This window comes from Eubalaena glacialis, chromosome 8 (genome assembly GCF_028564815.1).
Source record: "Eubalaena glacialis isolate mEubGla1 chromosome 8, mEubGla1.1.hap2.+ XY, whole genome shotgun sequence".
In the NCBI taxonomy this organism is placed as follows: Eukaryota; Metazoa; Chordata; class Mammalia; order Artiodactyla; family Balaenidae; genus Eubalaena; species Eubalaena glacialis.
The window spans coordinates 25787204-25799792 of NC_083723.1; the positions used below are offsets into that span (position 1 = coordinate 25787204).

Below are 12589 nucleotides of genomic sequence, written 5' to 3' on the forward strand. Positions count from 1 at the left end.
AGTGGCTCTTTAACTTTATTTTAAATTTCTTTCTTTCTTACAAATAATTACTACCTTATGTGGCTGAATGCTTTATTTCATTGAGTTCCATGCAAACTAAGCAGAGCCTAAGTTTGGAGTTATTCTATGAAGTTTTGTGGAAAAAAAAAGGAGGATTAATTAATGACCATCCCAATCACTAGAATGTTTTATATACAGATTTCCAAAAATTGCCCTTTTAATAACTCTTCTTTTTAAAAAAAAATCTCTTCTTCAGCTCATCTTAAAATGTGTTTTTATTTCTTATGTATCTACTTTAGGGAATAGAAATGCAGCTCAGAAATATCCTAAATTGAAAGGAAATTCAAATGGACATGAGAAAATGTCCAGAGATTGACCTATAGAATGGTCATTGACAGTTGATGGCTTAGAGAATTTATATGTATTGATATTGGTAATATATATCGATTTAGGAAGAACAAAAATTTTGGACTGAGAGAAATGACTTGTATAGAAGAAGTTGGTGCTGTTTAACCAAGTTCATTACGATTTTAATATTACCTGAAGTTCTTTGATGAAATAGAAAATAAGATGGATTTCATAGGTTCTGAGGGTTAGAACTATATTTCATTAAAACAAATGCTATTAAGCTATTTTTCTGATGATTTGAGTTGATTGTTACATGATTTGAGGAAACTGAGTACGTGTGGGAAGTCTTTAAAGGGTGACAACTCTAAAACAGGTAAAAGGTCAAGCTTATACTGACATATATCATTCTAATTATAAAACTATGATGTGAAAGAAGACAAAACGAATGTCCCCAGGAATCTATCAATTCATTAGCTTAACATTTTAAGAAGAAAAGTTTTGATTCCCCCACTTCTTGGGTACAAGCTCCTGGGCAGCAAACTTGTGGCCTCAGTTAGGACTCAGAATACTGACAATGGGAGGAAGGTCAGAGTTAGGGCAGCCAGAGCAAAAGCACTTCCACTAATCTCACAGATTTCATTGCCTGACTTGGGTACTACAGCTCTCTTCCTTTCTTAGTTATTTGTGTGTGTCTTGTTTTATTCGTGTATTACTGATCCATTCTTCTCAGTATTATTTTGGCACTGTGAACTTGTAACCAAAGGATCCAGTCTTGATGAGTCAACCAGGGCCACGTTTGGCTAGATATGGGCCTATCACATCTCACTAAGTACCTAGTTCAAGGCTAAGCCCATCAGAGATTAACACACTGAGCTCCTTGGACTCTAGTATGATTTTCCAGACATCAACCTAAACAATGAAAAAAGAGGAATGATAAAATTTAAAAGCTAGTAGAAGATAAAAATTTTTCTAATTTGAGGGTAAACTTTTCAAATTTTAGGAGTCCCTGTGAAAAGAAATATCTATATTACAAAAACCCTAGGTCAGAGAAAAGAGTACCTATATAAGAATACTGAGGAAAATATTTCACTGCTGATTGATACACTAAAATTTCAGTGTCAAGTGCAGAGACCTGAATTGTTGTACTAACTTTGCACCTCAACTGCAGAGGTTCCCAGCAAGATTTAATTAAAGAATCTTTCACTTTAAAAGTAGCTATCATAAAATCCTCATTTGAACAATTATGTCAAAGATTTTTTTCTAAACTTTCATTATTATATTTTAAAACTTACGATATAAACTTATTTTAAGGGGGTCACTAAATATTCACTAAAAGATAATATAAGTTAAAATGGTTAGACTAAAAACCAAAATTTTGGATTTGGATTAAATAATTTGGATTATTTAACAGATTCTAATTTGGAGGTGGAAACTAGAACCTTTTGAAATTACAAAAATTACAGAATACAAAGAATTACTGCACATTAATAAAATACAATATTGTACAGAATAAATACAAATTTTCATTAGGCCTTGCTATAAACTGAATGTTTGTGTCTTCCTCAAATTCATATGTTGAAATCCTAATCCCCATGTTATGGTATTAGGAGTTGGACCCTTTGGTAAATGTTTAGGTTGTAAGGGCAAAGCCTTCATAAATGGGATTAGTACCCTTATAAAAGAGACCCTGCAGAGCTCCCTTGCTCCTTCTACCATATGAGGACACAGGGCAAAGCGTGAACCATCTGTGAACCAGGAATCAGGCTCTCTCCAGATACCAAACCTGCTGTCACCTTGATCTTGGACTTCCCAGCCTCCAGATCTATGTGATATACATTTCTGTTGTTTAGAATCCACCCTGTCTATGGTATTCTGTTATAGCAGCCTGAGCTGACTAAGTCAGGCCCTATCAAGTGTAAAGAATCTAAATAATATTATTATTTTTGTCTCATTTTAATAAGCATCTGTAACTTTGAAATACATAACTGAAACAACTTGAAAATTTTACTTATTGTTGTGTTTTAATTCAGTGGAAATATTTATTTTGATTTTAACTACAAACTAGCAGTGTTCACATAGTATTTTTCTTTATTTAAAAAGTACCCTCTGAAGTTAGTGCATCTGTATTTATCCCATTTCACATTCAGCTGCTAAAAGTAACCCCATAAACAAAAGCTACATAATTCTGGTGGTAATGTATAGAATAAATAATATAGGCAAAAAAAGATATATTAGTACAACAAGGTAACTACACAATTTTCATCAATTAGTAAGAGTTATTTTGCGACTTCATGCAGCTGTTTAATAAATATTATCTGATGGGGACCATGATGAATGATTTGTCCATAGACCATTTAACTGTGATGTAAATGTCTGATCTTTGTTGCCTGCATGAATACTTATGATTTGAACAAAAGGAATTATTCCTGAACCACAATAAAATAGACTCCTTCAGCTGTCCCACTATATAAACATCAAAGTTTGGTGCAAAAACAAAACAAATGTTTCATGCCAATTGATTGGGAAAGGGCTATTAAATGTTGGGAAAGCTATTCCTTTGGACTTAATACTTAAACATGAGACCTGAATAAGGGAAGGCTCTGAAGAGTCTCCAGTGGCCTAGTGAAGAGTTAAAGAAACACAGAAACATCCCCAATATCAGCTGAAGATTATCAAGTTTAGCCAAAGCAACATGTTTTTAAAATACTGCATCCCCACATCCACAAATGTTTTTGCAAGTATGTCTACCAAGCTCACACTGAAAATACCAGGAACTCTTCTGAGAGTTCCTCACAAATAAAACATTTTGCCAGGGGTGTCAGTGGTGGTCACCCTTTGGAAGCAGATGCAAAGATATTTATATGATCCTCAGTGGCCTATGAGTGAAGGAATGTTTTTCTTTCATGACTGACACAAAGTTTTCTATTTGGAAATGCTTTAAGGAAAACAACATTTGCTATTGAAAATTTTCACTGTCCTGTTAGAACATGATCAAATATAATGGTTGCCTCTTGGAACATTAATTTCACTTTGCTGGTGTGGACCTGCTATGATCTGATTGCTCTACTATTTGGTAGAGAACTTTAAGGTTTGAATAGATTTGTTGAGAGAATGAACATTAACTGTTATGTAATTGTTGGGAAAACCCTCTCGCCCCCCCAACAGAAAGAGATCAACACAACAAGACAACACATAATAAATCCAAACTTTTTCTCTGTGAAAGACTAGCCAAATCCTTGCGGAGAGGCCACAAGGCCCTGACAGAGGTCCGTGAATGGCAACTGGAGAATGTGAGTGCAACTGGAGAATGTGAGTATATTACAGAAAACCACACCTAGGGATCCATAAGCTTTACATGGGCAATAAGTAAACCCTTATGTTTACTGTCCCCTTAACCCTCCAAAACACCTGGATTTCTTAGTGGTGACAAGCTATTGCTATTCTTTTGCCTGTAGTTAAGAACAAGTTGCTTCTTAGGCCATTGGACAAATACCTGATTATTCTTGGAATAATTCAACCCATCCCACTTCTTATTCCCAGCTACTGAAGAGCAATTGAAATATAGGATTTACTTTATGATGGTCCCTGGATATTTAGAACAGTGTGTAAAGCTACTCTCCCATCAACAGACTTGTGCTCTTTGGCCGCAAAGGGCAGGATCAGGCTCAATGTAAATTTAAAGAGCTTCTTGTTTTAAAATTGACGTGGGAAAATAGTATAAAGACCTCCAAAGCACAAACCTCAAATTGCTTGCACGTTTTCTTTCCATGTGGACCTGGGATTCCTGTCTGAAACTTTTCTCTGGACTTTATCCAAGACTTTTCTGGTATAAAATACTCAAAAGACAAGACTTTCATGAAAGGTCTTCAATCCTATACTCTTACTCCTTAGAAGATGACTTGGAAAAGACCTCCAATACAATATCTTTCCCTTGAGAAAGGATATTGATAGCATTGTTTTTTCCTGACACAGAATACAATAAGAGGATTATATTTCTATGAATCTCTGTTCTGGCCTTGGATGAATTAATAAAATTTAGAGAAATAATCAGCTTTCTTTAAGAAAGAAAATAATTTGCTAAAATTATTTTCCCAACACACAGAGACACTGACGTTTAAAAGGTTACATATTCCTTTAAAATGATTCCAGCGTACATTAGTTACTAGGAGGAAGGATTCTTTTTATGTAGTACCAATGGCAACATATCTTCTTAAGCTACCGTAACAAAATAAGACTGGGTGACTTAAACAACAGTAATATATTTTCTCATAATTCTGGCAGCTGTAAAGTCCAAGATTAAGGTGGCAGCCAATGGTTCCTGGTGAGAGTTCTCTTCCTGGCTTGTAGATGTAGGTATAGACATATCTTTTTGCTATGTCCTCATATGGTAGGGAGAGAGAGAGATCACTCTCATCCTCTACTTATAAGACCATAAATCCCATTGGATTAGGATCCCGCCATTATACTTCATTATCCTTTATTATCTCCTAAAAGCCCTATCTCCAAATGCATTCATGGCTTAGAATTTAACATATGAATTGTGGGTGGTGGGGAGCACAATTCAGTCCACAATGATAATTTTGATAGAAATCTTAACTATCAAAGATCTGCCTCGGCCACACTTCTGCAGTGGAGAGTTGTTCAACAGGTAATAAAGTTTCAGTTATGCAAGATGAATAAGTTTTAGAGATCTACTATGTATAGTAGATCTACTATACTATGTTGTACATAGTACCTATAGTTAGCAATACTGTGTTGTATACTAAACAGTTGTTAAGAGAGTTGTATTCTTACCACACACACACACAAAGGCAAGAGGGGGCAGGAGGAAACATTTGCAGGAGATGAATATGGTTATTATCTTTGATTGTGGAGATGGATTCATGGGTGTATGCATACGTTCAAACCTATCAAACTGTGTACATTAAATATGTGATTTTTTAAATATCAATTATACCTCAGTAAAACTCTTAAAAATATAAAGTGGCTGTGGACACTTACATATCTAGAAGTTTAAAACATAAGAAGGAAAAGAAAGAGGAAGTGAAAAATAAGGTAAAATATGACAAGATTTGTTTATTTTGTTGAAGGAAAAGCCATCAAGACCTCAAGCAACGAAGGAACAAAACTAGCTCATGGAAGCATGAAAACTGACAATGAGTTGAGGTGTTGGGAAGAAGGTATGAAGCAAATCTTCCTGGTTGGCAGTGTTTGGGAAAAGCCAAGTTTTCATATGAAAATCAAGAAGCATAGAAGAAATTCCAGGAGACACTAAAAGAAAATGAAAACTACCACTGAGCAGGAAGGTAACCGTCGTTCATTCAACAAAGACTTGTTGAACTCCTGTCACATGCAAGGCAATGTGGTAACTCTGTGGAATACAAAAACGACCTGTTCCTTACCCTGTTGGAACTTACAAATTTTGATAGAGACAGCTATTAACCAAATAACTTCAAAAACAAATGTAAAAACCAAATTCTGAGAAGTACATGGAAGGAGAGGTTTATGTTGTTATAAATATACAATAAGGAATTTGACCCAGTCAGGGAAGTCAAGTGAAGATATGATAACTGACTTGAAATTTGAACAATGGGTAGCTGTCAACTAGGTGAGGAAGGAAGAGAAAATTTTTCAGGGGAGAGGAGATGGCAGGGGTGAAGAAACTATAATGAGAATATGGAAAATATGAGGTATAGGGAGAAAACTATTCTGGCTGGAACAGAGAGCATGGAGAGAAATGTATATGAGGCTAAAGATAGGGGTGGAGGAGTAAAGGATGGTTTTGTTTTGTCTGTGTCCTAAGATCAAAGGAAATGATTGAAGAGTTCTAAGCTGTTGTGTATGTGTGTGGTATGCTAGGCATAGGGAATGATATATTCAGATTTTTTAAAAATGTCATCCTGTTTGCAGTGTGGAGAAGGGATTGGAGGGGAAAGCTGGTGAACGTGGATATAGCTCCACTCAGAAGGCCACCCAAATATTCAAGATGAAAAATAACGCTGTCTTGGATAAAGGAGACAGTGATGAAGTGAAATGGAGATTTGATAGATACATAGAAAATAAAATTGACAGGACTTAATGATGGATCAAATGTGAGGAGTGAAGGAAAGAGCATGTTTAGGATTATTCTAGGCTTTTGGATTTTAAACTGTGTAAATGGTGGTACCAATCATGCAAAAGAGAACTTAAAAAAAGCAGATTAGACCATCCTATAGGATAAATGAAGAAAATCAGAGAAAAAGATAATACACGATAAAAGTCTCCATCCAGGCAAGTTGCTGGTGGTAACAGGTGGGGAACAATTGGAACAGCCAACAGGGATATCCTAGTAGGTGTACTTTAATGGGACATCAGCCTTACACGTATGGCATGTAGCAAGAAAGTTGTTCTCAGAGGGATACCTGGAGTTCCAGAGATCTTTTCAGGGATCTAGGAGGTCAAAACTGTTTTCATAACAATGCTAAGATGTCACTTGTCCTTTTTACAGTGGAATTTCCAGTTGCACTTGATGTATGGTATCCCAGAAGACTGAATGCAGAAGCAAATATGAGACACTCAGCTATCGTCTTCTAATTAAGGTAACATTAAAGAAATTTACAAAGAATCTAAAACAATGTCATTGTCCTTCCTATTTTTCTGAAAAAAATAGTTATTTTTCTTTTAAAATGTTATATTTATTAACATCCAATGAGCTTATTATTTTTAATGAATTAAATGTTTTTTAATTTATGTTTTAATTTCCAATACAGTAGATATTGATTCATGTAACCCACGCAGACAATTTGGGGTTCTCAATAATGTGTAAAGATACCTTCAGTCCAACTGATTTAAATACTCAATGGGATAGCTAAGGGACATCAACCACAAGATAAGGGGCATTAACCACAAGTTAGCTTTTCAGTTGCCAAAGAGCTACTAAAGTTCACTTCAGAAAAGCACAACAAATATTATTTCTCTCTGAAAAGCAGTGAACTAATGTGTAGAACAAACTCTTATTCAGAATACGAAGTTATTATTATAGGGGAAAACCATAAAAAAATCAGTACTTCATTTAAGCACTGCATGGGACTTCCCATCTTGCTATATGTTTGCAGTGTCTTAAAATTTCATATTCTTGGAAGTCTGTTAAAAGTTACACAGCCAGAATATGTGTGGGCTGCTGCCATTTAGGTAGATGTCACCTTCTGAAGAACATGGTGTGAAGGAGGACTGAGAAGGCCTGTCCCAGAATACCCTGCTACACATTTGTCAGGTGATGAGCAATGTTCATCCTTCACTTTTATACTAATTGTAAGACTGAAAGTTGGAAGCAAAGTGACACTACAATAAATCTGTAGTTCATTCAGCTTTTTAACAAATAAAAGGAATTGAGAGCAGTATTCAACACCTTGGATCTGGTGTAAATAGCCCAGTGTCAAGGCAATGTCAGCTTTTACTTTACTAGTTCATGCTAAAATTCTGAAATTTTAATTTTATCATAGATCTTGGTCCGTTTTGTTCACTTCTAGGAAAGTTCCCAGCAACTAGGAAAGCATGTGACGTATAAGAGCTACTCAACAAATATTTATTTAATGAATTCTATAGAAAAGGGGCAAAAACTCCTCTTTATGCTCTCTCTATGCTTCCTGGGATTGCTACTATGTCCAAGGCTTCTGCTATCACTATTCACTTATGACTCTGCATGACCTTCAGGGAAGACTGAACTTAGATGTACTTTGAGCACAGACATGAAGCACCTGCATCTCAATATAAGCAGAACCAAACTTATTATCTTTCTCCTCAAATTTATACCTCGTTAAATATGTATCATCTACCCAATAACTTAGGAAGAATATTAGACTTTACCTTTTCCCTATCTCATTTCCCACATTATCCAATTCATCATTATATATGGGACGTTCTAACTCTTTAATATTGCTCACATCCTCCTTCACATTGTTATTGGCACTGCTTACCGCCTTAGTTCACATTCTCTTTATTTCTTACTTGCCTGTTAAAATCAACTCTTATCAGATGCACCTGCCTCCTTGCTCGGCCCTCTCCATGCTAATTACCCAGAATACATAGTAATTCTTCTGGATCAGTAGTCTTCAAATGTTGTTGGTTTTTTAAATTTGTTTTTGTTTTTGCTCCTGTTACTAAAATAATTTTGAAAAAATATTTATATTCCCTCTCTTGTTTTTAAGTTGACATCTACATTTTTATGCTAAGTTTAAATAGCTGCAAAAGATGTGATTTCTAGCATGTTTTAACTATCGATAGTTTTAAATTGAAAATTTTTATATCACTCTTCTAAATGGATTTAATGGACTCTAAATACCACAGTGATTTGACACCTATACCTTTTTCTGGATAAAATGTACATTATCAAGTTCTTTTTCTCCTTGAATCATTTTTCCATTCCACTTTACCCACAGAATGTTATTTTAGTGTAATGTATTTTATTTTATGTTGGAGAGTCTTTTATTCCTCACCTATCATACTTTCCTGAAAGATTTTTATATACTTAAATTTTTTTTTAATTTCTTGTGACCACAAAATTCTAAGAGATAAATGCACACTATACTAAACACACGCACAGCCACAAACACACAAATATACATATATATGTATACATGTTATGGATAGAGTTATACAATTATTAGCAGAACGTTAAATGATAAACAACAATAATATATAGTATTTTCAGAGGTCTCTTTGTTTAGTGTCCCCAAGGTTTTTACACCCCAGGACAGTGCACCACATTAATATTCAGGAAGGATTAGCAGTTTGCCTTTTTTCAATAAAGTAGCAAAGGGCAGTTGTCAATGGGCAGGGAGGAAGTTGAACTTGACTGACTCCTTGGGAACACATGCATCTCAAGCAGAAGACTTTGGGAAAGAATTCATATAGAAAACTAGGAGCTGGAATTTGAGCCCTTTAACCTATCCATGCCCATAAACCCCTAGGACAGTCTTTGTGTTCCCCTGGGTTTCATAGACACCGATTTGGAAGCTACTGTTCTAGATGACAAATCAGATAAGACCACTCTCCCTGCTTAATTTTTCAGTGTTTCTCATGGCAACTGGATGGGCTACTCTTGGATCCTACTTCATCTGCCTCACATCAATCTTATTTTTCTTATCTTCTTCCATTTCTCTGTCTTTACCCCATCCCTACCCATATCAACCTAATTACCATGTCTTGAATATTGCCGTGCTGCTTTACCCATCATGTCTTTGCACACCTTTCTCACTGGCCTACCTAATCACAGTCATTTTGTAGAATTGAAATGAGGATTATTGACAGTAGATGGAAAGCACCTTTCTGTAGATGTTAAATAAATGGTAGCAATTATAACCTTCTTATACAGTTATTATATAATAAAAAAAGAGTTTTAAAATTCCCCTTCAACTTTAGAGAAGACAGGTGACACAATCATAAACTCTATTCTTTTCTTCAAACATATTGAAAACTCAGAATGAATTCAAGCAATTGGGACTGAGAGAAAACCAGAGAGCTCACCGAAGAATCAAATGATATAAATAAAAAGTGACAATCAATATTCTGTTACAACTAGTGCAGGTAAATATGTGTGTGGTATACAGAATTCTAATACACCCCTAAGATTCCTATCCACTGATGTACACTCTGTAATCCCCCCCCCCTTGAGTGCGGGTAGAACTTGTGAATATAATGGGAGAGCCACTCCTGTAGTTAGCTTATGTTGTACAACAAAAGTGAAGAGATTTTGTAGATGTAGTTAAAGTTCCCAGTCAGTTGACTTGAAATTAATCAAAGGAAGACTTCCTTAGGTGGGCCTGACCTAATCAGGTGAGCTCTTTAAAAGCAGGTGCAGAGCCTTCTGCATCGAATCACAGTGTGGAGGCAAAAACTGACCAGTTATTTTTCAATCATTTTCCCAAATAAAGATATATGATTTTCCCAGGAAAACAAAACACTGTTATTTTTACCTTTCACAACTCTGTGTTAAGGGGAAAGAAATTATATGGAAGTTCTAAAGGATATGATTTCTGAACAAGTCCTTTTGACATTCATCCCCAGTGCAGAATCTTGGGTAAAGTTGGCTTATAAAATTTTAATACCTTTGAAAAATATTCTTAATAAATAAATGGAAGAGGGTGCAGAGGTCAGAGGTTGAAAGTAACAGAAAGCTATCCTGTTGGCCTTGAAGAAGTAAACTGCCATATTGTGGAGAGGGTCATGTGGTAGGAAACATCAGGCAGTCTCCAGGAGTTGAGGATCTCAGCACTACAACCATAAGAAACTGAACGGGAATATTGGAATGGGACACCAAGTCTTAGATGAGACAATAGGTCTGGTGGGCACCAGGACTGTGGCCTTGTAAGAGCCTAACCAGAGGACACACCTGACTCATGCCTTGACTCCTGACCCACAGAAACCATGAGATAAGAAATATGTGTTATTTTAAGCTACCAAGTTTTTGATAATTTGTTATGCAGCAATAGAAAATTAATACACAATTGAAACCATCACCAAATTCCTTAGTTTTGCATTGTAGCCTTTACTATATGTATAAGCCAAAATATCTGGAAGACATTCTCTCTTATGCTTTCCAAAATTCCTGAATGTCACTTTATTTCATTAATTTTAATAAAAATATAGTCTCTATATATAAGTTTACAAACTAAAATCTGTCCTGTAATAAAATATTTTAAAAATATTCCCAAAGCTGAAAATATTTTTATCTTAACTACAATTGACCCTTTAACAGCATGGGTTTGAACTGCATGGGTTCACTTATACGCTGGTTTTTTTCTAGAGTAAATGCTATAGTACTACATGATCCCAAGGTTGGTTGAACTCACGGATACAGAGGAACCCAGGAGGGTCAGCACCTCCTAATCATCATGTTGTATATACTATATACTGTATATAGGTTGTATATATTAATACTATATAGGTTGTATATACTATATAGGTTGTATATACTATATACTGTATATAGGTTTGGGTCACAAATTCTACCACCATTTTCTTAGAATTAGCATCCTATAAACATCACCCTCTGTTTAAAAAAGCCATCAGAATTGTTGCACGTTAGTTGTATAAATAGCTAACTGTGGACAGAAAAGAAAAAGAAATTTACCTAATAGTTAGAAGTGTCATATTCATTCTATTTTTTTCCTCTCCCAATGTCTTTTAAAAATAGCCAGTCTTATGCATGCCAGTTGAAAGGTGAATGTGCCAGTGAATATGCATGTGAGTGTGTGTGTGTGTCTGTTTATACTGGTCTTATTCCAGAGACGATTTATGAGTGCCTAAAACACACACAAAAAGAAAAATGGAAGGGAAACTATTGGTTTGTTGTACCTAGCTGGTCTAGAATTACGGACAGATTAACAAGATTTTAAAACTCATTGAGTTTAACTAACCAATCTATACAGAGAAACACTGTCACAAGAGTCATCTCTTATTTTAAGGACCAAACAGATGGTTCAATTTCCTTGGAACACTGTGTTCACATTGAGAGCCTTCCAGATTCTGCAGTTATTTCACATATGCCAGACATATGTGGCTTTCTGTGGGTTTTATTTGAGTCGTCCAAAACGTTTCCTTTTATTAGCAGGTCTAAGTGGAGAGATATTTACCTTGGCAGTATCATAGTGTAGATAATACTGAATAAGTCTGTTCAAAGAAATAGCCTCATCATGCCAATCTAGGGAAATATGCAAATCCCTATCCATAGCCTCATAATTGTATATTTATCATTCTGGGTGCTGGTACCTGATTGTATGTCTTTACATTTTTCTCTCTAGATATACATATCTTTATATTAGCCAGCCAATTTATAACATGATTCCACCTTACTAAATTTATGCAATTCTGATTTGAAAGCATTTTAGGATCCAGTTGAAAAAATAAGAGTGTACACAGAGAAATAAAAGCATGTTTACATCTAATTATTATCCAGGATTATTTCAGAGAAGAATAAAAATGTGTGAGTTAACTGTGGAGGAGAGGACCAAGTGTACAGATTTAAAGGGGTATCACAAAGCAAGTAAGAAAAGAAGCTTTTATCATAAACTCAGGCAAGTTGGGTAAAGGCCAGTATATAGAAGGATAGTAGGACTGCTAAAAAACAGGTTGAAAGAGAATGCAGGCTGTGTATAAGGAGGCCAGAGAGGTGAGGATCAGCCACTAGAGATTAAAGATGTCTGTGAGAATCTTCTGTTAGACTTAGTTTTCTACATTGCAGCCTCTGTCATTCACCAGAAGA

The 12589-nt window shown here is 35.3% G+C and overlaps 1 protein-coding gene across 4 annotated transcripts in view; it reads right to left on the reverse strand.

Annotated features, from left to right (window-relative positions):
- The window catches only part of HGF (hepatocyte growth factor), an 80480-nt gene that overhangs the window by 32845 nt on the left and 35046 nt on the right, over positions 1-12589 (reverse strand). The window lies entirely within an intron of this gene.